This window comes from Puntigrus tetrazona, chromosome 6 (genome assembly GCF_018831695.1).
Source record: "Puntigrus tetrazona isolate hp1 chromosome 6, ASM1883169v1, whole genome shotgun sequence".
In the NCBI taxonomy this organism is placed as follows: domain Eukaryota; kingdom Metazoa; phylum Chordata; class Actinopteri; order Cypriniformes; family Cyprinidae; genus Puntigrus; species Puntigrus tetrazona.
This window is the reverse complement of record NC_056704.1, coordinates 18,863,349-18,885,260: the sequence shown is the minus strand read 5'-3', so window position 1 is coordinate 18,885,260 and position 21,912 is coordinate 18,863,349. Positions and strand designations below refer to the sequence as shown.

Sequence of the window (21,912 nt, the reverse complement as noted above, 5' to 3'; positions counted from 1 at the left end):
AGTGGCGTCCGAGGCGCTGGAGGTCAAAGCGGCGCCCGCAGGCCGGCGACGGCCACGGAGGCGGGGGGCGGGAAGGCGCGGCGGAGCCAGGCGACTGAGACTGAGGTGAAGCGGAGGAAGGAGGAGCCTGGCAGAGCGGTGGGATGGAGGGGCGGCGAAGCCGGAGGAGAGGAATCCGAGGCGACGGATGGTCGGCGACAGACAGACCAAGCGGAGCGGAGGGGCGATGGAGCCTGGTGGAGCTGGTGGACTGAGCGGACCACGGTGTAGAGGAGGAGCTAGGAGCCCAGGGGAGCAGCGGGTCTACGAGCCGAGGAGGAGTCTGGGTCTCGGAGGCAGGGCGGCGGCGAGGATCCTTCACCCTCGGCGGCGATGGAGACCGGCAGACCCGTCGCGAGCTCTGATGGAGAGCTGAGGATGGCGCAGGGGGCTGCTGGGATCCATCGTCGTTGTGTGACAAGGGTGGGAGGGTGGGGAAAACTTGAGGCGGCACTGGAGGGAGCGCGGGCGCGGGCACTGGAAACAGGACGGAAGCGCCGTGGCGCGGCCACAGGAGCAGGAGCGGAGCGCCGTGGCGCTTCAGGCACAGAAACAGGACGGAAGGCGCCGCGTCGTGCGCGGGCACAGGAAGCAGGAGCGGAAGCGCGTGGCGCCGGAGGCACAGGAGCGAGGGCCAGGCGCCGTGGCGCGAGCAGGAAGCAGGACGGAGCGCGCGTGGCGCGGGCACAAGGCAGGAGCAGGCGCCGCGTGGCGCGTGGCACTGGAAACGGGACAAGAGCGCACGTGACGCGCGGGCACTGGAGCGGGACAGAGCGCACGCGTCGCGTGAGCACTGGAAGCAGACAGAAGCGCCGCGTCGCGCGAGCACTGGAAGCGAGACAAGCGCCACGTAAGCGCGGGCACTGGAAACGAGACAAGCGCCGCGGCGCGCGCACTGGAAACAGGACAGAGCGCGCGTGCGCGGAGCACAGGAAACGGGGCGGCTGGGGCGAACCAGCGAGCTCGCGGGGCGGCTGGGCGGAACCAGCGAGCTAGCGGGACGGCTGGGCGGAACCAGCGAGCTAACGGGGCGGCTGGCGGAACCAGCGAGCTAACGGGAAGCTGAGGCGGAACCAGCGAGCTTAGCGGGGCGGCTGGGGGCGGAACCAGCGAGCTAACGGGACGGCTGGCGGAACCAGCGAGCTAACGGGGCGGCTGGGCGGAACCAGCGAGCTAGCGGGACGGCTGGGCGGAACCAGCGAGCTAACGGGACGGCTGGGCGGAACCAGCGGGCTTACTGGGTAGCTGAGCGGGAACAGGAACTCAGGATACAGGGAGGTGCCCAGTCTAAGTCCAAGTCCAAGTCTACATCATCCAGCTCCCTTTGCAGATCCAGCAGCCCCAGGTGGATGATCAGCTCATCCTCAGCCGATGTGTAGTGGGCGGAGCTCCACCCGCTCCTCCTCGCAGTCGGCTGTCTCCACCGCGGGAGCTCCGTTGCTGGCTCGCGCACCTGGTCTGACGTATACGGCTCGGGTCCTGTTACGCCCACGGCTCTGTCGCTCTCTGTGACGATGGGTCCGTGGTCACGCTCGACTCCGCCCCCGTGTCAGCAGTGGGCTCAGGCTGAGGCTCGACCATGCGGTGAAGGGATGAGTTGGGCTCTGGATCTGGAGTAGGGCTGGTGTCGTTGTCCTCCAGCGCAACCATCATGGTTGATTTGCAGGACACCAGCACCCACTCGACGTACTCGCGGCGAGGCTCTCTCGAGACCGCTCCCGGACAGCTGCGCTTGGCTGGAGGTGTTAAGTCCGCGGAAATAGATTTCGAGCAGAGAGCAGTCCGGGTAGCGGGAGTCGTTGGCCAGTTCGAGGAATAGTTCTGTATAGTCCTCGAGAGAGCAATCCCCCTGCTCCAGCAGGCGGATGAGGAAGTTTGGATCTTTAAACTGGGCAAACATGGCAAACAAAACAAGAAAAAATAAGAGGGAAAATACGCGCTATTTACACTTTGTAGGTCCGAAACGTTCTGTCACGGTTGTGTGGTAAGCCACGAGCACACAACGAGATAAAATAAACTTAAATGGATTTAATCTCAAAAATGACAAAATAAAGATATAAAGGCAGGCAGGCAGGCAGGCAGGCAGGTAGGTAGAACAGGCAGGCAGGATAAACACGGGTGTAGACATCGGGTAGGGACCTTGACGCTCGGACCAACAGAACTCAAAACACAGGACTTAAATACACAGGGTAATTGACGAGACACAGCTGATGACAATAACATAATTAACACAGAGGGAAGGCAGGGCACAGGGAGCACATGGCATGAAACGAAAACATAAACACAGAGTCCAGAGATGTGACATACACATTGCCCAATATACTCAATATATTACCCACATAAAAAAAGTATAGGAATAGGTGAGTGTCAATAGAGGCTGCATTAAGCAGCACCAGAAACGACTCCAGTATGGTCTGTTTAGAGGTATTGTGCAAACCTAGACAATCAACCAGTTAATTATGGAAACCTGTGTGATAAGCAAAATAGCCCATAATCTATAATGATATCATTAGTCAAAGTTGTGTGACTATAGAGAAACTGTATCAATGCAATTGATTTATTTTTGTTGGTTTGTATTGCAGGGTGTTTCATCATGGCATTTCCCTAAAGGCTGCAGCAGAGACGGTTTGCCTCTGCCACTCAGTGTCCTGATGACATGAAGAGCTTTGCAGCAGCTGAGCCGAAGACACTTAACTTCTCCTGAGATGAAAGAAAAAAAAGGACTGTGCACAAGGCCTGCACTGCAGTAAACAGACTGGTGTAATGTCAGAGAAACATTATGCTGAAAATGTATTGGTTTCTGAATGAAGGGCAGTGTTAGATATTATACTATACTGTACAGTATACTGAAAGAAGCGTTTCTGTTTGTATATTATGATGCAAATAAATTATTAACACAGTGATTTAGGGTTCAAAATCGTCTTCCAAGATTTTCACAACTGATATTCATGACTAGTATTCGTTTTAAAGTTATGATCTAAAATGCTGCTTCTGATGCCAAATATATCAAATTAATATTTCATACATATATGTAAACATATTCAGTGCTGTCTTTAATCCAGTTAGTACAAATGGGGCAAAATAATATATTTATGTAATAATAAAAGGATAATACTGTGATACAATTACAGTTTATTGAGCTATTGAAATGTATTAACTTATTAATTTATTAACAGGTTATTTTTCATAAAAAATGGCAAGATAAACCCTTAGCTAGAATTCAGATTTTGTATTCACTTAGGTACAGATCTCATGGAGATCTGTGACAGATAACCCAGATGTTAAGGCGGCTTAATCCTTAGTGAGGGCTTAATAATATGCTTTTGGCAGGTGACATGGCATTGAAAGTTACGCCTGCAAATGCTTCTGTAATTTATATTACTTGTTTGTATTTTTGATATATTGGTTTCTGGTTTACTCTTCTGTCTCATCTCACACACACACCCAAAGGCACAGAGCTCCCTTGAGATCATGTCTGAGTTTTCATGCTGCCTTTGATCCCGTGTACTTTTCGGTCCCAGGCCAGTTAAAAAAAAAAACACACAAAACCATGTGCGCTGTGTATGCTATGTGAGGTCAGCCCAGTATAACTGGTGCACACATAGTATTTCAAGGAGTTGAGGCCAAGAAAGAGTATTAGGTGGCTCAGATAGGTGCTCAGGCCTAATCTAGGATTAACGATGCAGCTCCGCAGATTGCCTTAAGGATTTCTCAGGTCTCATTAGCATGGCTGGGACGAGCGTGTTGATGCCAGAGATGGTGATATCGGTATTGTGCCACCAACGCTTTGCCACTTTTTCAGCGGATCCCTAATCTCTGAAAGTGCTGGTTCATCAGGACAAAAATTCTACCTAGCAGCATAGAAAGGTGCTCTCAAAGGCAGTTCTACAGATATAAATAAAAATCATGCAACACATTTTTTTCATTATTTTTTCAGAAAAGGTCTAATAACGAACGTAACTGTGTCAGTTAGCTTAGAATAAATCATTATAAAAATAAACAAATGTTGCCTTAAGGATAAGTAATACAAATAACAGATGGATTATAAACATTGTGTTTTGTTTGGTTGTACAAATGGCAGAGCCATTGGCGTTTATCATTGCTACTGAATATTAATGAGACGACGAGCGCTAGGCTCCGCCCACGTCCACATCAGAAAGCTCAGGCTGTCAGTCATCTGAGGAGCCGAGGACTTCCTGAACGCATCATTTTACCGGTCTATTAAAAAAAATTGGACATCTAAGAATCACACATCATCACAGTCTAGAGAAGACTGGCGATGGAAAGCAAAGTGGGTGAAAAACTGATGGCCAAAAATGCAAACTCGACTTAGTTCTTTAAAGATGGGATTGTACATAACACTGAGCAGGATCACCAATTGCTTGAACCAAAAGCAACTTGAACAGGGATTCTGTTTGAACCTGGTCTCTAAATCTGTTGGACTACTAAATATTGTTGCTTCGCAGGTAAGTTTAATATATTACATGGTTACTATAGTGCTACACGAATAGGCTACTTAACTTATTTGTTGTCCGTGGCTGAATTGTAGACGAGACAAATAAGTCATACAATGAAATACTGCATGGGCTAATGTATTGATAATAACGAAGGTCAGTAACAAATGCAAACGAGTTAACAGGATTCCCCTCTATTCGGAGCGTTTCTGGCGCACGTGCAGCAATGCTCAGCTTTTCAACTAAACCGTTTAGTGAAAATAAACCAGTCCAGATTTTCACTAGTAGATGAGACAGTGACACTATACTATGACACAGCCGATATACATATACTGTAAAAACTAGACACCTTTACGAATATGAATCCTAAGTGAAATAAATGCACAGGTGATTGACTTCATTTATATGATTTAGCACAAAATAAGTGTGTGATGATTTGTTATTTGAGGTGGGGCGGGGTCTTTCAGATCCTCAGAGGAAATCAGGACTTCAGACAAGAAGTCGCTGTGTGTCCTCATAGCATCGTTCAGGATTTGGAATAGATTACACAAATAGAGTTGGTGGTGTTAGTCTAATTACACTAATCCCCTCAACAATACGATAAAACTAAACATCATTAGATAGATGAAAGCGCAGCATCACCCTTTTAGTCAAAGACGCGCTGCATAACAAATCTGTTGTACTTTTTATTACATTTCTTGCCATATAAACAAATAAAGTTTTTTTTTTTTTAGAATTCAATTTACCACCCAGTTCAACCAATATTAGCCTCAGCCATTTCTTGCTATATGCAGTCACACTTTCTAAGAGATGGTAGCTCGAGTTTCCTTTAAAGTACATCTGGGTCAAGATCTACCAGCGAGATGGGCCACTGATCTTGTTTAGCGTTTAAGCAGCAAGTATTTTTAGCGATGCGTTCAGATGGCAGTGCTGTCGATTGTAAAGCGGGCTCATGGAGATCAAGTCAATAGCAGGTTCTTGTAATCTCTTCAGATTTTAATTCCACTGAACCTTGGGTCATTTCCATATTTCCATCGTTATTATCTGAAATAATGGAAGCCCATTGAAAGCCTCGCTGCGTTGTACTTTTGAGCATAATTTCTAGGATCAAATACACGCTTTAAATGTTAATAATTCATGGCCTTTGTTATGGTTTTGTGTTTTGTTTGACATGTCTTATTAAGTGCTGAATGCCTAGAAAAAGGCAAAGAGAAGAAAAGAGAATGGCGAAGATCTGTACAGAGCAATCCCTACCCATCCAGGCCCAGGCTCGGACCCGAGCCTCTGAGAGATGAACTGGGCGAGACGAATGGTGCAAGCAGGTTAGAATAACAAGCGGACCTTAAGGCGGTCATGTTTTTTATTTATTTATTTTTTATCATTTTCAGCTTCACTTACAGTGCTCTTGATTTTTGCACCTGAAAAGTAAACAATTAAATGTTAACAAGATTTTCAGACAAATTCAAATTTTCCCAAACTGTAATTTTTCTGAAACGTGGAAAACTCTTTGCAAATGAAACAGGAAGCTGTCAGCTTCAGGATGCAGGTCTGTTGTCACGTCAAATACATTTGCAGCTCCATCTTTCTTCAATAGCTTAGCTTAGCTTTTTACCTTACATTTTAATTCCTAGTGTTTGGCAGTTTCGGCATCTTTTTGAAACACGACTAACCCGTCACTTTTCTCAGGGCGCATTCACTATGTGAGGAAAACTCTGACATGCAAGGCATAATTTCTTCTGCAACCAGCCAGTTTCAGGAATCCAGGAGGAGCTCTTTTACAGGTGCTGGGGCCCATGGCAAGGTAACGCGAGTCCATCCAAACCAGAGCTTGAACGTAGTTTACCACGCGAACCCTAAATTACCACTAAAGCCGAGTCAAATGCACATCTGATTTTACCAAACAGAGAAGTATGATCCACACCACATTATCTGTTAAATCTGTATTTGACACGGCTGAAGCGAACAAAAGCTACATACTGTATAAAGAGCTCTGGAAGTGTTTCTGTTTGATATCTCTCGGTCTCCCAGGCTCACCCAGTTTCTGCTAAGGCTGAGGAACTGGGCATCACCACAAATTCACAGAGAGGTTGAGGCGTCCCGGCTCCTTTGGAGCGATTCCGCGGACCTGACCTTAAAGACTTATCTAGCCGTGGAAGTAATGCCCGGTCCTCTATTGGCCTTCCTGACAGGCCTCATAAGAGAAGTAAGTCAAAAAAAAAGATTTTCTGTACAGCTTTTTTGTCACGGACCGATATGACTTTGGTATAAGGCAGAGACCTTGAAAAATGTCATGTAGGGAATCATGCCATCGTGCTAAAATGTACAGTACTGTGTGCAGTTAATAAAACAAACCAAAGAGCTGAGGGTTCATTTAATAAAAACTAAATCCGAAAACAGTATGTAGATTTCCATGTAGAAATGCTCCTTTAGGTAAAATTGCCACAGTAACTTGTAGAGTAGAAACTATGGGCACCGTTGTTGACTATAGATATAGATAATAAATCAGCAGTAGTGATGATCTATAGTTGTCGTCCTAGAATCAGATCCTCAAAATGTACTCCATAATAATAACAAATATAATGCCTTTTGCTCATTAAGAAAAGCCAAAACAGTGGCCTCTGGCAGCTTACAATATGAACAACTGCAATAACACAGATGAGTAAGTACTATGTAGAAACAGCTCCTCCATATATGAACCCTGTTTAGTGCAGTATAAAAGGAAAGATAAATAATGTATATGTGGATGTGGTAGATTATAGAATCCTTAATAATAGATTATACTATATCAAATAATTCTTCTCAAAATATGTTTTGTAGATTGCCTCAAAAGCGTTCAGTGAATATTGGTAGAGTTAATGCTGCCCTCTGCAGGTTAACTTGAGAGTTTACTGTTAGTTCACACTAGTTACCCCTAGATACCAGATTAGTTCACAAGCTAATTCAAAATAAAAACAACCCAAAATGTTACCTTCAGCAAAAAGGAGGACAAAAGGAAGAAATAAAAAAGATGAAGACAAGAAGGAAGGAAGAAAAAGATGAGAAGGAAGAGAAAAAAGATGAGAAGGAAGAGAAAAGATGAGAAAAAGATGAAAAGGATGAGAAAAAGATGAGAAGAAAGGATGATGAAAAAGATGATAGAAAAGGACGAAAGAAGGATGATAAGAAAGATGATAAAAGAAAGATGCTCCTCCTCCACTTGTGAGTATGAAACCAATACAATTTTAACGATAGCACAGTTTTAGTACTAATACTAATCAGACAGTGTGATATTAATTATTCACAGAAGAACTCTGATTTGTTAGGTGTTTATCTTTGAAAGTGGCCAGACATTAATTTAGTATGTGTTTTAGGAAAGAAGTGTGGATCATGGACCCAGCCTCAGACCAAGTATTACAGATGGCTTTCAGTCATAGCAGCCCCAGTGTTTTACAACCTGCATGTGATGCTGGTCACAAGGTCTGTTCATCTCTCATCAAATCAATAACTTCAGGCGTGGAGTGTGCTTCATCCTGTATATTTCTTTAGGCCTGTTTCAAGCTTGAGCTTCAGAATTCTTACACGATGCTTTGGATCATCATGGACTATACCTCAGATGTAATCTATTATGCAGACACATTTGTCAGATCAAGAACAGGTATGGTGATTTTTCAGGAAGAATAAAAATATTTAATATGAACATTATATGTAATATTTAATATAAATGTTAAACGTATTGATATAACTGTTATTAAATATTAGTACACTGCCATTCAAATATATTTTTAAAAATGCTCTTGAAATGTCTATTTATTAAAGAATCCTAAAAAAAGAAATTTCCACATACTTGGAAGCACAGCCATTTTCAAAGCTGATAATTACACATTTGAATGATTTTTGAAGATTTATGACACTGAATACTACAGTCATTAAAAAAAAGTTTTCATCACAGGAATATGTATTATTATATTATAAGTTATTTATAAAATATATTCTAGATAATAATTTAAATTGTAATAATATTTTGCAATAATTGCTGCTATACTGTATGTTATTATTAAATAAATGCAGCCTTAGTAAGCATTAGACTTCTTTTAAAATCTGTAAATTTGTTGAATTTTTATTGTTTTTTTTCAGGCTTCTTGGAGCAGGGTCTCCTTGTCAAAGACTCTAAGAAGTTGATGAATCATTACAGGGCGATCCCACAGTTTTAAATATGACATGTTTTCCAATGATCGAGCGGATATAATAATGCTGAAAGTGGGCTTCAACAATCCGAACTTCGCTAACCGCCTTTTCAAAATGCACGCCTCTTTGAGTTCTTCGACCGCTTGCGGAAACCAGACAAACCACCGAACATTTTCCGCATCAGCAACCTCGTACTTTACATCCTGATTATTATTCACTGGAACGCTTGCATTTTCTTTGCCATTTTCAAAACGATTGGCTTTGGACTGACACGTGGGTATATCCAAACATCAGCCATCAGAATACGGCGGCAGCTGAAAATGCATCTACTGTCTGTACTGGTCCACTCTTACTCTCACCACCATCAGAACACCACCTCCTGTTAGAGACATTGAATACTTGTTTGTAAATCCATGGACTTTCTCATCGGAGTGTTGATTTTTAGCTACACCATCGTCCGGTAACGTCGGTGCCATGATCTCAACATGAGCGCTTCTCGTACTTGAATTTCAGTGCTCAAGATTGACTCCATCAAGCCCAGTGCATGCAGTTCGTGAAGTCAGCAAAGACCTGGAAGGCCAGGGTCATCAAGTGGATTCGACTACCTTTGGCTGCGGAGAAAAGACTTTGCGATGAGGAAGGAAGTCTGAAAAGAACCTTCCAGATAAAGCTCAAAGGCTGAAATAACTAGGTAATGTCCATTTAGATACACTGAAGAGGTGCAAGATCTTCCAGGATTGTGAAGCTGGACTTCTTATCAGGTGGTGTTGGTGTTTGAAGTTACGGCCTCAGTGTGTTCAGTCCTGGAGATTATATATGTAAAAGGGGACGTGGGCAGGGAAATGTACATTATCAAAGAAGCTTGCAGTGGTGGCGATGGCGGCATCGCGCCAGTTTGTGGTGCTCAGTGACGGGCGCTTGCGCCGAGAGAATCAGTATCCTCGGAATCAAAGGCAGTAAAGCCGAAACGAGAAACGGCAAACGTCTCAGTAGCGTCGGCTAACCGGACCTCAGCGCTGTTCTAAGATGCGACCTCGTGACGCTTTCCACATGCGGGCGTACCCAGATGCCAAAAGCCCTGAGGAGAAAGGAAAGGCCATCTTAAGAAAGGACAACCTTCTTGTGGCGGTGACAGGCTTGGTGCCGATCCCAAAGATCTGGAAGAGAAGATTCACCGCCTCGAGCAACCTTGGAAGTCACTGATGATGAAGTTACGGCTAAGCTTATGGCAGAATACACATCCTACCAGAGCAAGATGAAACAGAGGATCACTTCAACATGGAGACGAAAGTGAAAACACTTGGGTGGAAGATCTATCTGAGGTTGTTGAGGACAAAAAGAAGAGAAGAAGACCAAATAGGCAGACAGCATGGGCATTGAGGTTAATAGGGTTTCCTATCCATGGACATGTTCTGAACATAGTACATTACTTTTAAAATGTTTTATACTTATTTATAAGTTTTACATGACAATGTTGTACTAATTGCCATATATATATATGTATTTGAAATGTAATGCTGATGTATTTCTTCAATATGTGCAAGTAGAACAGATCAGATGACAGACAGGGAAGAGATAGTCACTACTAGTTCAAGATTTCAGGTTTAAAATGATTGCATATTTTAAAACAATCTATTTATTATGCAACCCTCAGGCGTGTTATATTTACAGGAAAAATATTAATACTCCTGAAACTAATATCACAATTAGAAAATATTTATACAAAGATTTCTCTAGTATGAACTTAATGCAAAATGTAATTTATGCTGACAGGGGTGCATAGAAGCATTTCACATCATGATCAGCGCTGATGCATAAACACTATACAAATGTCTTTACATTTATTAACTCATTAAAACTGCTTGGCATTATATCTTTGGCTACTTTGTAACATTAGTGTTTCTTTGTGGTTTCTAGTCAAAAGCGTGGCATTAAAAGGCACTTTGTAATGGATGAGGTCTACATTTATAGTCAGACTCTTTTAATTTTGATTTGGTACAAGTATGAAAAATATATTTAAATGAGCATTTAATTACTCTGATAATGATATTTCTGATTCTGGCGCATTAAACAATTATATTAATATTAACGATTACATAAATTGTATAATATGGCTAATAGCAATGTTTGAAAATAAGTCAACATGGACAAGCTAAAATCATCCCCAACACAAGCCAAAACATTTTAGTATTTATTACCCAAGAGTACCTAAAAATGCTGTTCTTTAATAAATGTTCTAACAACTGTTGTTTGCTTGTCAATGCATTTCTTTTAAAGTAATATTATTCAGTGGACTACAAAAAGCTGGACTGGAGAGTTCTCAAGACCTGACAGCATGTGTGTGTGTGCCATGTCATTTTTAGGGACCTGAACTGTACTCATAGAAAATCTGATATAGAAAAGGTGAAACAGTGTATGTCAAAATGTAGTGCTGACAAAGAGGATTTAGTCTATGATTAGAAGCATCCAAATAAAGTTTGTTTATATATGCATGTATACTGTACATATTTATTACATAAATATGAACATAGACTTATGTAAACAGACTTTTTTATTTCCTTGTACAAAATATATATATATTTTTAAATAAACATGCATGTGTTTTATATATAGATAATAAAATTGAACAAATACACACTTACACATACATTATGCAACAAAAGCTTTATTTGGATTAATAGAATTACAGTTAATCGTTTGACAGCAACTATAATAATAATTACATATAATTATTTTTTTATTAACTGACCCGTTTGACAGTGCTAGACACCAGGCAACTTAATCCTAAAGTGACTAAAATCTTTTTTATTAAAAGCTAAACTATGTTTATAAAGAGCGCTAAAGTATTTAGGCTTCAATATGGTATTAAATATGACATGCGTGGTTAATTTTGTAGAAATATTTACATTGTAAGCTCCAAAATCGCTGTGACATACCACAAAAGACGCAAAAGGTTGGAAATCATGCAATCTCATCATCACATTTCCACACTTGGTTTCATTTTTCAGTTTTGAATTTATTTAAGAATAACTTGAAACAAGTCAAATGTTGTCATTCTCAATATCAAGTTCTGCTTCCTTTTATGTCTTAGCGCCATACCAGCAGTGGAGACAAACCACAGTCACATTTTAATATGCAAGAGGAGAAAAGGAAAAACAAAAAAAGTGTAGAGGCATATCTAGTGGGTTTCCAGCTATGCCTGGACAAACCAGGCGGTGATTCTCTAAAGCATAAATGTTTGCACGACAAGATAGTAGTGTACAATTTGTGCCAATTTCCCTCATTTCATCCAACAGTATAGGGCCAGACACTGTGAAAGAGCAACAAACAAAAAAAAAAAAAAAAAAAAAAAAGAGAAGCAGCAACTAAAACGGTTTCTTCATGGGGCACTGTCAATTCAGCATTCACTGACTAAAGTCTGCCATCCTGAATTAAAACAAGATAGATAACAAAACCAAAACACTAGTAGGAAGCCTTTGAGAGAGGTTTATAGGAAGGTTAGATCTCTCTTTTGTAACACTACCTCGTTTTTGTCAGGAGTGCACTATGAGCGTGGATTGATTTTAGCAAACCGATCAATTCTGTGCGAAAAGAAGAGGGCAGGTCTAGGAAGTGAAATGCAGAACACTGGCCTTAAAAGAGCAGCTAACAACTGTGCCAAGGTATTACAAACAATGCAGTTCCTCAATAAATACAGATTCCTGGACGAGAATTGAGACTTGAGCTGCTCTGTACCTTGAAAGCACTGCTGCAAATGCAAATGGACTAGGGAAGACCTATGAAACACAAGCCAAAAAAAAAAATGTCAAAGGGGCAGACCCAAAACAGAAAAAAATAACCCCTAAAAGACATTCTGAATATTGGAGTTAAATTGCACTTTCACAGTTCAACCATAATACATCAATCAATAAAGTTTCACTCTCCTCCCTTTGATCTGGTTAAGTTTAGATGGTGATCAGTCCTGCAGGTGTTGAAAACTTCTAAGCGTCTAACTCCTTTCATGACTACGAAAGCAAACGTGAGTGGATTTCTGCAGACATGACAAGAGATTTCATCCCTTAAAATAAATAAATTAGCTATTTACTCAATTTTATGCATGGAACCTTAACACTTACATAAGAGGGAGAGAGGCAAGAGTCCAGTGTGGTTTTATCTACTATTTAGCACAGGCACCCGGTCCTGCTCAGAACTTTCCCATTTTACCCCATTTCACGTTTGCCATTTTCTAAACTTGATGTTACTTTTGGTTGTCTGATGTGGCTTGAATGCTCCTTTGACGCAGAAATGGAGCTCTGAGGGCGGAGCGGGTTCTTTTGCGGATCCTGGTGCTATCAGAGCATGCAGAAGCGCTGCGTAAGTGATGGCTTTAAGAGTCTCTCTCTAAGATTTCTCACCTTGTGGATATTCAGAGGAAGGAGCAGCACGTTGAAGCAAGTATGAGAGGTGGGGTAACCTGAGCATAGGAGGAAGAGGAGAAGAGAGTGCATTATTAAAAACTGAATCAATCTGATTGATGATCTAAACAAGCTTTAAAGTCATTATTGATCAACAGTGTATTTAGAGTTTTACCTGTCTGAGTCCTGGGAGCCATTTTGGCAATAATCATCTTGAGTTTGCCTAAACCTCCAACTGGAGCTCTATCTGTGCCTGCGTAGTGAACTGGAGAAACAGCCTCTTCTATCCTGCCCAAATGAGTGCACAGTCTCCCAGAAATCCCTGAGGTTGCAAAAATAATTTTTATACACACTTTTAATCCCACATAGGAAGTAGTATTTGCAATTGTTGTAGCCAACAGATGGCGTTAAGTTAAATGCTGATGTGTGAATATCTGGAGATCAGGATGGATGCTGGGTAATATAACACCCCATTGTTAAAGACAAATGAAATTATTTATTCCATGACAACAATTGCTCAGCAGAAATACAATCCGTTAAAGATTTATTATCCATTGACATGATTTTAGGTTTTAGAACTGGAACCGTCAGATGGTCAAATATCAGCCATTCGCTAGTAAACGACAGATTGATTCGTAAAGAAAACAATGATCCACAAAAATGCAAGATATAATGTAAATATTTTAATAAGCATTCACATACTTAATAATGCGAGGAAGTCTTTGTTGTATCCACCATCATATTCTGTATCTCTTTAAAGCTAAGTCAAGATTCTGCATGAGAAAACACAATTAGTGGAAAATCATATATGGCTGTACACCACATGTGCAAGAGCAACCTGAGGAGTAGAGTAATAATGAATAGCCAACTCACCCCTGCTACCACATATAAGCAGCTTTCGATTTCCTCCGGTCGGGAAACAGATACTAGCGGAGATTCATTAGTGACCATGTGGAATCCTCTTCTGAAGGCCTTGAACTGTTTCTCCACACTTTTGTTTCAGCATGTACTCTGCATAGAGTGCCACAAAATCCTGCAGAGAGCCACTTCGATTATTGTCGTATACTATGGCAGAATCTGAACATGTTTTGTTTTCAAATGTTGAATGAATGAATTTAATTCCTGACATTTCTACTTAAAATGGACTAACCTTTCTGTTCTCATTTTGTAACTGGATTTTATCTCCTCCTTCCTTTCAAATCATACATTAGTGGGTTTCCAAACAGGTCTGTTTTGTGAGATTTGGAAGGTAATCATCATGTCTTCCACATTGCCTTCATACCCCAGCAGATCCTTCAGACCCTCTGATAAAGAACCTGAAAAAAAAAAAGAAAAAAGAAAAGATAATTAGAACCATTACTAGAGAATATGTGAGAGTTGCACTGACACTACTAGGCTTTCTGCTAATCCTGCATAATTGCTGTGAAAGAGCAAGAATTAACTTTACCCTAAATATTCTGATGAGACAGACACTCACGCTAAAGTCATAATGACAGGGTATGCCCCTAAAGTGCTGATGTACCTGCCTAAATCTCCTCCCAGACACAATCTCTGCCTAAATCCGCCTCTATCCCGTACAAGTTGCAAACAGACAGTTGCTTTACAGAATATATGAGAACAGGACATGCACTGCTATTTACAATAAAGCTGAAATGTTGCTTTTTGTAAATACATCATTTCACTGTCATGATGTTAAACGCTGAGGTAAAAAATCCTTTTAACATTAATATAAAAAATATATAATAACCTTTTTTAACCTACAAATAGGTTTATCTCGTTCATAAAAACGTACATGCCACTATTTCTGAAGTGTACTTTAAAACTGTTTTATCAAGGGGACCATGTACATTACTGTTCAAAGGTTTGGTAGGCTGTAAGAATTTTAACATTTTAAAAAAAAACTATCAAAGAATCCTCAAAAGAATTTACAAACTACTTTCACAAATACAGTTTTTTCTGGTTTTCAATATTGATACACGTGTACTACGGTCACGCATTCATTGAACAGAAATTCTCAAGCAGGAAAAAACTGGTCGAAAAATAAATTCGAAATCAAGCGTAATCATGGAGAGTTTTGTTTTTATAGTGGACTAATTTGAGTTATAAAGAAAGTGAAACTTAAAAAACAGCGTGTATAAGAAAGCGACTGCAGGCTTTTACATGTCTAATTTGACTAGCAAAACACCAAACTCCCATAGCATAACACCAACTACGTGAGTTCATTTCAATCCAAATCAAACAAGACAGGTGTGAATACACCCTTAAATACCAAATGAGCATATTAGGCTTGTGGCACCGAGGAGCTGAAACTATGTCTGAAAAACACCTTTGCCTTCACAGGAATAAAGGACTTCTCTCAAACAAACAAATCTTACCACCACCAAATTTTTTGTTATATGTGTATTTCCAAACAAAAAAGGATAGACTAGGAAGGCTGATTAACGTAAATAAATGTAACCAAGCATTACCGGATGAGAGTCTGCAAGGTCTCTAAACGTTCCTTTCTTTCCCATTAGTTTTCTGTAAACCACCATAGGGGAAGTGCACATCGAGAATGCAATTATTGTAGATCGCTAAGCCCAGGACGATGCCTATCAAGGTAGACTGGCCTTCATTTTCAAACGATGAAGGGTTAGACCAGAAAAGTTTTGTGCTTTCATCATAGGTAAACATCCCTGTAGATGAAACAGAAAGAGAAAGAGTAAGACAACACATCCTCAACTACGCACAAGATCATCAATATCAATAAAACAAGTTCTGAGAGGAACATTAATCCTACTAGCTTATATAGTGCATTATCCACTCTGGTATAAATTAATATAAATTAAAACGATTAAGCTTCACATTAGGATGAGTAAGAAAAAGCCAGAGTACATTAAATGAGTCAAGTAGGAAATAATTGATGGTAATTACCTATATCTGGATTAAAAGATCTCCTCAACGACCAGCTGAAAGAACTCTTTGGATACTCCTCCTTCATCTACTCCCTGCTCTCCTCAAACTCCACATACAGCTGTTTCTTCAGGTCTGCTGGGTTTTCCATGGCAATCATCTCCAACTAAAATCAATCACATTCATCACGAATGACAAACGATGAACAAGACAATCACTATGAAAGCGACATTCGTCTTGGCAAGACCTACCTGACAAGAGCATCATCTATGATGTGGTCTCTGCGCACTTTGAGTGCGCAGGTAAGGGGTTCAGCTGTTGTCCCTGCACTAAACTGTAGAGGGCCGTAATCCTCGCTCGCTGTACATCCCGGATCCGGTTAGCCGTAGTACAGGCCTAGATTCTTAGTCACAGCGTTAAGTATGAGCGGGCAGGTCATAAAGGAGAACTTGCTTTCTGTCTCCACCTTGAAGAAGGTGTAGTCTTTGTCCATTTCAGCACCTCGTTGAGCGGTTCGTTGATGAACTCCTCGAAAGGGATGAGGGTTTTTTCGACAGTCCGAGCCACGAATGCCCAGTTCCGTCTCCAGCGGATCCACCGAGGCCTTTCTTATTGCGCCGTTCCTCGCGCGAGCAGCTCCTGCAGTCAGTTCGCTGGACTCCGGGATGGGCTCGTCGCCCTCCTCCTCGTTGTGATCCGTGTCTAGGTCGCCGCCCAGCACATTTGCATAGTAGGCGATTTTCCAAGCGCTTGGTGGCTGCCACCACACCATCATCCTCGTTGACCAGGTTGTCGCTGCTGAACTGCGTTGCTGATGACCGCAGGTAATAAGCTGCTGGAGCGTCTCGACCAGGCGTCGGATCTGATCTCTCGCCGTACTGCGACCACAACGCGCAAGCTTGGCCAGGGCGGAAGAGGTAGCTTGCTCATTGCCTTGCAGAAGTGCGGCAAGGCGATTTCTAAGTATTCTGGACTGTGGAGGTTACTGTTCTCCATGGCGATGATGAAGGCGTTCAGGTAATTAGGGTCGGCGGCGTATTGCGTTGTGATAGGTGAAGTCACACTCTACGTTGGGCGACAGGTAGACTAACGCGTTGAGGAATGCTGCTTCAATCTTCTCGTTCGATAATAGTCTGTCATTACACTCTTCTTACCGCATCAATATCTACAGAAACTTCAGCGGGACCCAGCTTTTGGGCGTTGTTCTCTCCGTGAGGCGGCCCATCTCCGCTTGGCGCCGAGGCTTCGGTTCCACTTCCATGGCTGTGGGCGGGCCGGAGGCGGTTTCTTTCTCATCTTCATCTTTGTCCTCATCCTTGGCCTGAAGGGACTTGAGCTCTTCCTTGGTGTGTTGTTGCTGCTTTGCGGAAACTCTGAACCAGACTCTCCGGCAGAAAACCCTACCGATGACCACGGATTAGAGGAGAATAGTCCTCGGTCTCACTGCAGAGGCTCAGGATTTCATACACCTTCTCCTCGGTCAAGTAATTCAGATCTGCCAAAGAACATGGTAAAGAATATGTAAACAATTGAATGAAAAGTCAAAGTATGATTCAGAGTAGTTTGACATCGGATTTATCACGATTATTTTTGTGACAAGCGTTGTGTTTTTATGTCAAACTTTTTTCCATATTTATAGTGTGCATGCCTCTTTTTGCAACTTTTCAGAAAAAGTCAGAAGAGTTCAAACTGAGCACAGCTTCTAATTTAATTTGTTCTTCAACACGAATTTTAACTTAAAAATGTTATACTCTTTACCTAATTGAGAAATACTTAATGCCTGTTATTCAAGGTTTAAACATGTATTCAGTAGCACCTTTTGTGGCATTTAAAAGTACAGTGTAACGTTTTAGTATTTCTACTCTACCTAATTTGTTTTTTCCTCATAACAAATAATTTTTGACCCTGGATTGCAAAAAAGTAGCATGAGTACATTTGTTGCAATAGGTAAAAATTTATTTTAAGGTAAAATAGGTAAAAATGATTGATTTTTCAGTTAAGATCATGTTCTATGAATATATTTTGTAAGCGTCCTATGGTAAATCTATCAAAACTTCATTTTTGAGTATTTATATGCATTGCAAAGAAACAAACCATACAGCCATGGAAGGCTTATTTATTTATTAATTTGATTATTAATTTAATTTTGTGATCAAGGGTCACATTTGGACATTAAATTTACATATAGAATTGTTGTTTGTTCCTTTCCTGAGTATTTCCTAAAAATAAAATTGTGAAATAATACTAATTTGTAATAATACAATCGTGACAACGCTATTTACCTCTAAAGTCCTCCCTTGTGGGTGGTAGATCCTTATGGTTCATCTTCCCGTTGCTGCAAGCAGAGAAGTTGTGAGCTCCTTTGGCACTGTTCTCCGGGAAGGCTGAACTGGCTCCTTTCTTAGAGGATGAGGATCACACAGTTTGGCATTATTCTTATATAACTCCAGGGCCTTGATGGCGCTGCATTTTTGTTATCCATGCGCTGGAAACCCGGAGAAGAGCCACAAGCCTCATTCGTGCAGGCCTCATTTCCACAGCCCTCTGTTAACTGGTGGTAGTAGCGCTCAATTAAATGCTTTGCAGCCGCTCGCTTCCTGTATCAGACATTCAAACAGGACAGCAGGAGGATTAATCACAGTTCAATCACGAAATAAGTTCACAACAAGTGCAAATATTTCTCTGCTAATCAATCTCAAATAAAACCATCCATTTAATTGTCCAACAGCCATTAAAACACGTTGACATTTGCTTGTGCACATGAAAATACATTCAAAAATGATGGAAAAAGCAAGCATTACTTTTACGCTTTTTAAGAGAATTATTAATCTGAAATAATGATTCATATATACAATGCAGCTACTCATTGTTAGGTCATGCCTGTAATTTTTTTTTAAATACCATGCACTGATCTGTCACAATAAAAAAAACATTTAACGCAGAATGTCATCACATCAAAATAATTGATGCAATGCCATTTCAATATAAAGGCACCGAAATGTTTCAGGTTCAGCAAGATGCTCTTTTAACAGCATTTGTGTAAGCATGTTACTCATCTCTCAGTTTGCAAAAATAATAATTAATGAATATAACACTTATAAAATAAGTAGTAAATGGAGTCTGCTTTTCTTGGGGTTTCAAATCATATTTGAAGCTTGTATATTTATTACAGCTTTAACATGATTATTCATCAGAAACTGCTTATTATTTGACCTGTAATAATGTAATTATGTTTTTTTGGATTAGACTTGCTAGGTGGCTAAACTTCTGGTTATCGTCACCAGTGCAATTCATATCAATGCACAATAATGTAGATTTCATGCTCAAGTGTTTTACTGTAAACCTGATTTTATTAACCATTATGGTTAATGCTTTTCAACTAGTAATTATTCCTTTTGATGAAAATGTGGTCACTTTATCAAAAGATCAGCATACTTATGTAGGCTAAACATTTGTGAATAGTATAGAAACACTGTGCACTTTCAAACCAAGCAGCTTTCTGTTGGGCAAAGTGGCAGATTCAAGTGACCGATAGCGGGGAAACCTTTTCACCCTCATGTGGATTCCTGTTGAAATTAATGGATTTTGCATGGACAATGCAGCCTAGCAATGGCATATGACCACACTTTCAGAATAATTGCTAGTTCTTAAAGAGACCGTTTAACCAAAACGGAAAATTCTATCATCATTACTTACCCTCAAGCTGTTCCAAACCTGCATGAATTTCATTCTTTGGTTGACAACCGGTTGCTAGTCATTTGACTTCTATGGGTAAAAAATACTACGGAAGTCAATGGCTACTGTCAACCATTTGGCTACCAGCATTCTTCAAATTACCAGTAGAACAAAGAATCTCATACCGGAAACAAGTGAAGGGTGAGTACATTGTGACAGTATGTTCATTTTTGGTGAACAACCCCTTTAATGCAAACTGCAAAACCGAGTCGGTAACCCGGAATCTGACTATGCTTGTTGAGAAACTTTGAAGAAAAAAATAAATCAACAGGAACACTTAAGTTTTGAAAATCAGTCAAGACAAGTAGAGCCACCCATGAAGACAGTTATTTAATAAACTTACATTAGACTTGCTTAAAGTTTCCAATATCACACTCTTCTGCGGCTCTGAACTCAAAGAGACCAAAAGGTGGTCAGGTAGCAATCCTGCGGAAGAACAGAGAACGGTCACTCACACACACATTGATGTACAATATACACAGTTGACTGGGAACAGTTCACTTAGTAATGACTGATAAAAAAGCATAGCTCTTCCAAAAATAAAAAAATCCCTAATGACTACTGATCGTAACTGTTTCAAAATGACTGAGAAACACTGTGCATCACGGGGCAGAATGTCTTAAAACCAAGCAAGCTGCCTGCCTAAACAGTTTTATGGAACCCTACGATGTATAAAAATGCAGTATAGGTAGTCAGCGCACTGGTTTTTTGACACACAGCCCATGTGACCGCTAGAAGAGCAGCAACATAAACCTAAACAGAACTAAAAACATCCCGAATGCTTTCGCAACCGAAACATCCTGTGCACCGGTAAACAGTCGTTTACCCCAAGCAGAAGGAGCTGAGGCCGCAGAGGGGCAGGCAGGGGGTATGACAGTGCACAAACAACTTCAGTCGTGCACACACACATATCCAATCTCCTACCGTTCATTTTAAAACGAACAAACACACACATAATAGTCAGGAATAAATTGTGTGGATGATCGGTGCGCGTAAGGCAGAGAGAGAACAGCAAATCGTGTAACCTTGCACTAACTGTCACGGGGAGTAACGTTAATAGCAGAAAAGAGCTGAGTAACTAGTTAGCCTAGCTGCAGCTAGCCACAGTCTGACGTTTCAAAGACACGGACTGATTTTACTTAACGGCGGTCGTTGCATTATCAAAAACGAGGATGTATTTAAGATACCGGGGCTGCACTGATTTCACTTGTTTACCAGAAACCCTTTCCGTCCCTCCCCGGATCTGTTAGCAGCGCGGCTAACTGGCCTAACAGAGCTTATTACGGCTTCGATCACGCGCGATCGGGGCGGGAGAAGCGCGATTAATGCTTTGGCAGCTTACTTCTGAAGATGTTCTGATGCGGACGAATGAATCGGGTCTCTCAACATCACAATCGCTCCGAGTGCGGCGTGTATTCAACTCCAACCCCTCCACAAAATATTCGCGGCCATCTTGAGTCAACTGGGGCAAACACGGAGCGCAACCCCACAATGCACTGCGGCGCGAGGACGACCATCGGTACAGCGGCACAGCGTTCTTCTGGCAGTCAGTCAAAATCTGAGATGCGATGAAACCTTGAAAGTTGTGTTTGTATGAGCTCAGATAAACAGCGCTTTGTATACACACATATCAAAAATAATAAAATAAGTGTAATAATAATGTTCGTTAGTAGATGATAGAATCCGAAAGGAAGAAAATGAGGAAAATAACTGGATTTTTTTCTTATCTCAGTGTTTGAATCTTTTTATCCAAAAAATATTAATCATTTATCATGCACTGTGGGGCCTGCAGGTTACATGTTCCGCCAGTAGGGGCAAGTTTTGTTAATCAATCTGTTTCTATAGAGCAACGTCCACATCACAAGTATAATTGTATACATTTTTAATATTGTTGGAATCACTTTCAGGTCATTTTATTTTTCAGCTGATGAATGATAAAACCACTGACAGCCAGTCAAAATGACAGACACAACTGGGTGTTTTATTGTATTATTTTTTGTTTTACTACAAATATGTTTAAACAATGGTTAGTCCAGCAAAACGAAGCTTAATTTGTGGTTACCATGAATGAACTATGATTATCATATTTTTGGTTTGTTTTATTTGTAGTTAAACCATAGTTTTTCTTTCTGTTATTTGTACTTAATGAAGGTTTACATAATGTTGAGAGAAAATATTCTCTGAACATCCGTATGATGTTATGCTTGTTAGTGAGTTCCTGAATCATTCATTCA

General features: G+C 41.0%; 1 protein-coding gene and 2 pseudogenes across 1 annotated transcript in view; 1 reads left to right on the top strand and 2 right to left on the bottom strand.

Moving 5' to 3' along the window:
* Nucleotides 1-21,912, bottom strand: part of LOC122346577 (phospholipid-transporting ATPase VA-like) — a 248,915-nt gene that overhangs the window by 163,546 nt on the left and 63,457 nt on the right.
* Nucleotides 373-10,037, top strand: LOC122346738 (annotated as a pseudogene).
* Nucleotides 9,668-20,609, bottom strand: LOC122347593 (annotated as a pseudogene).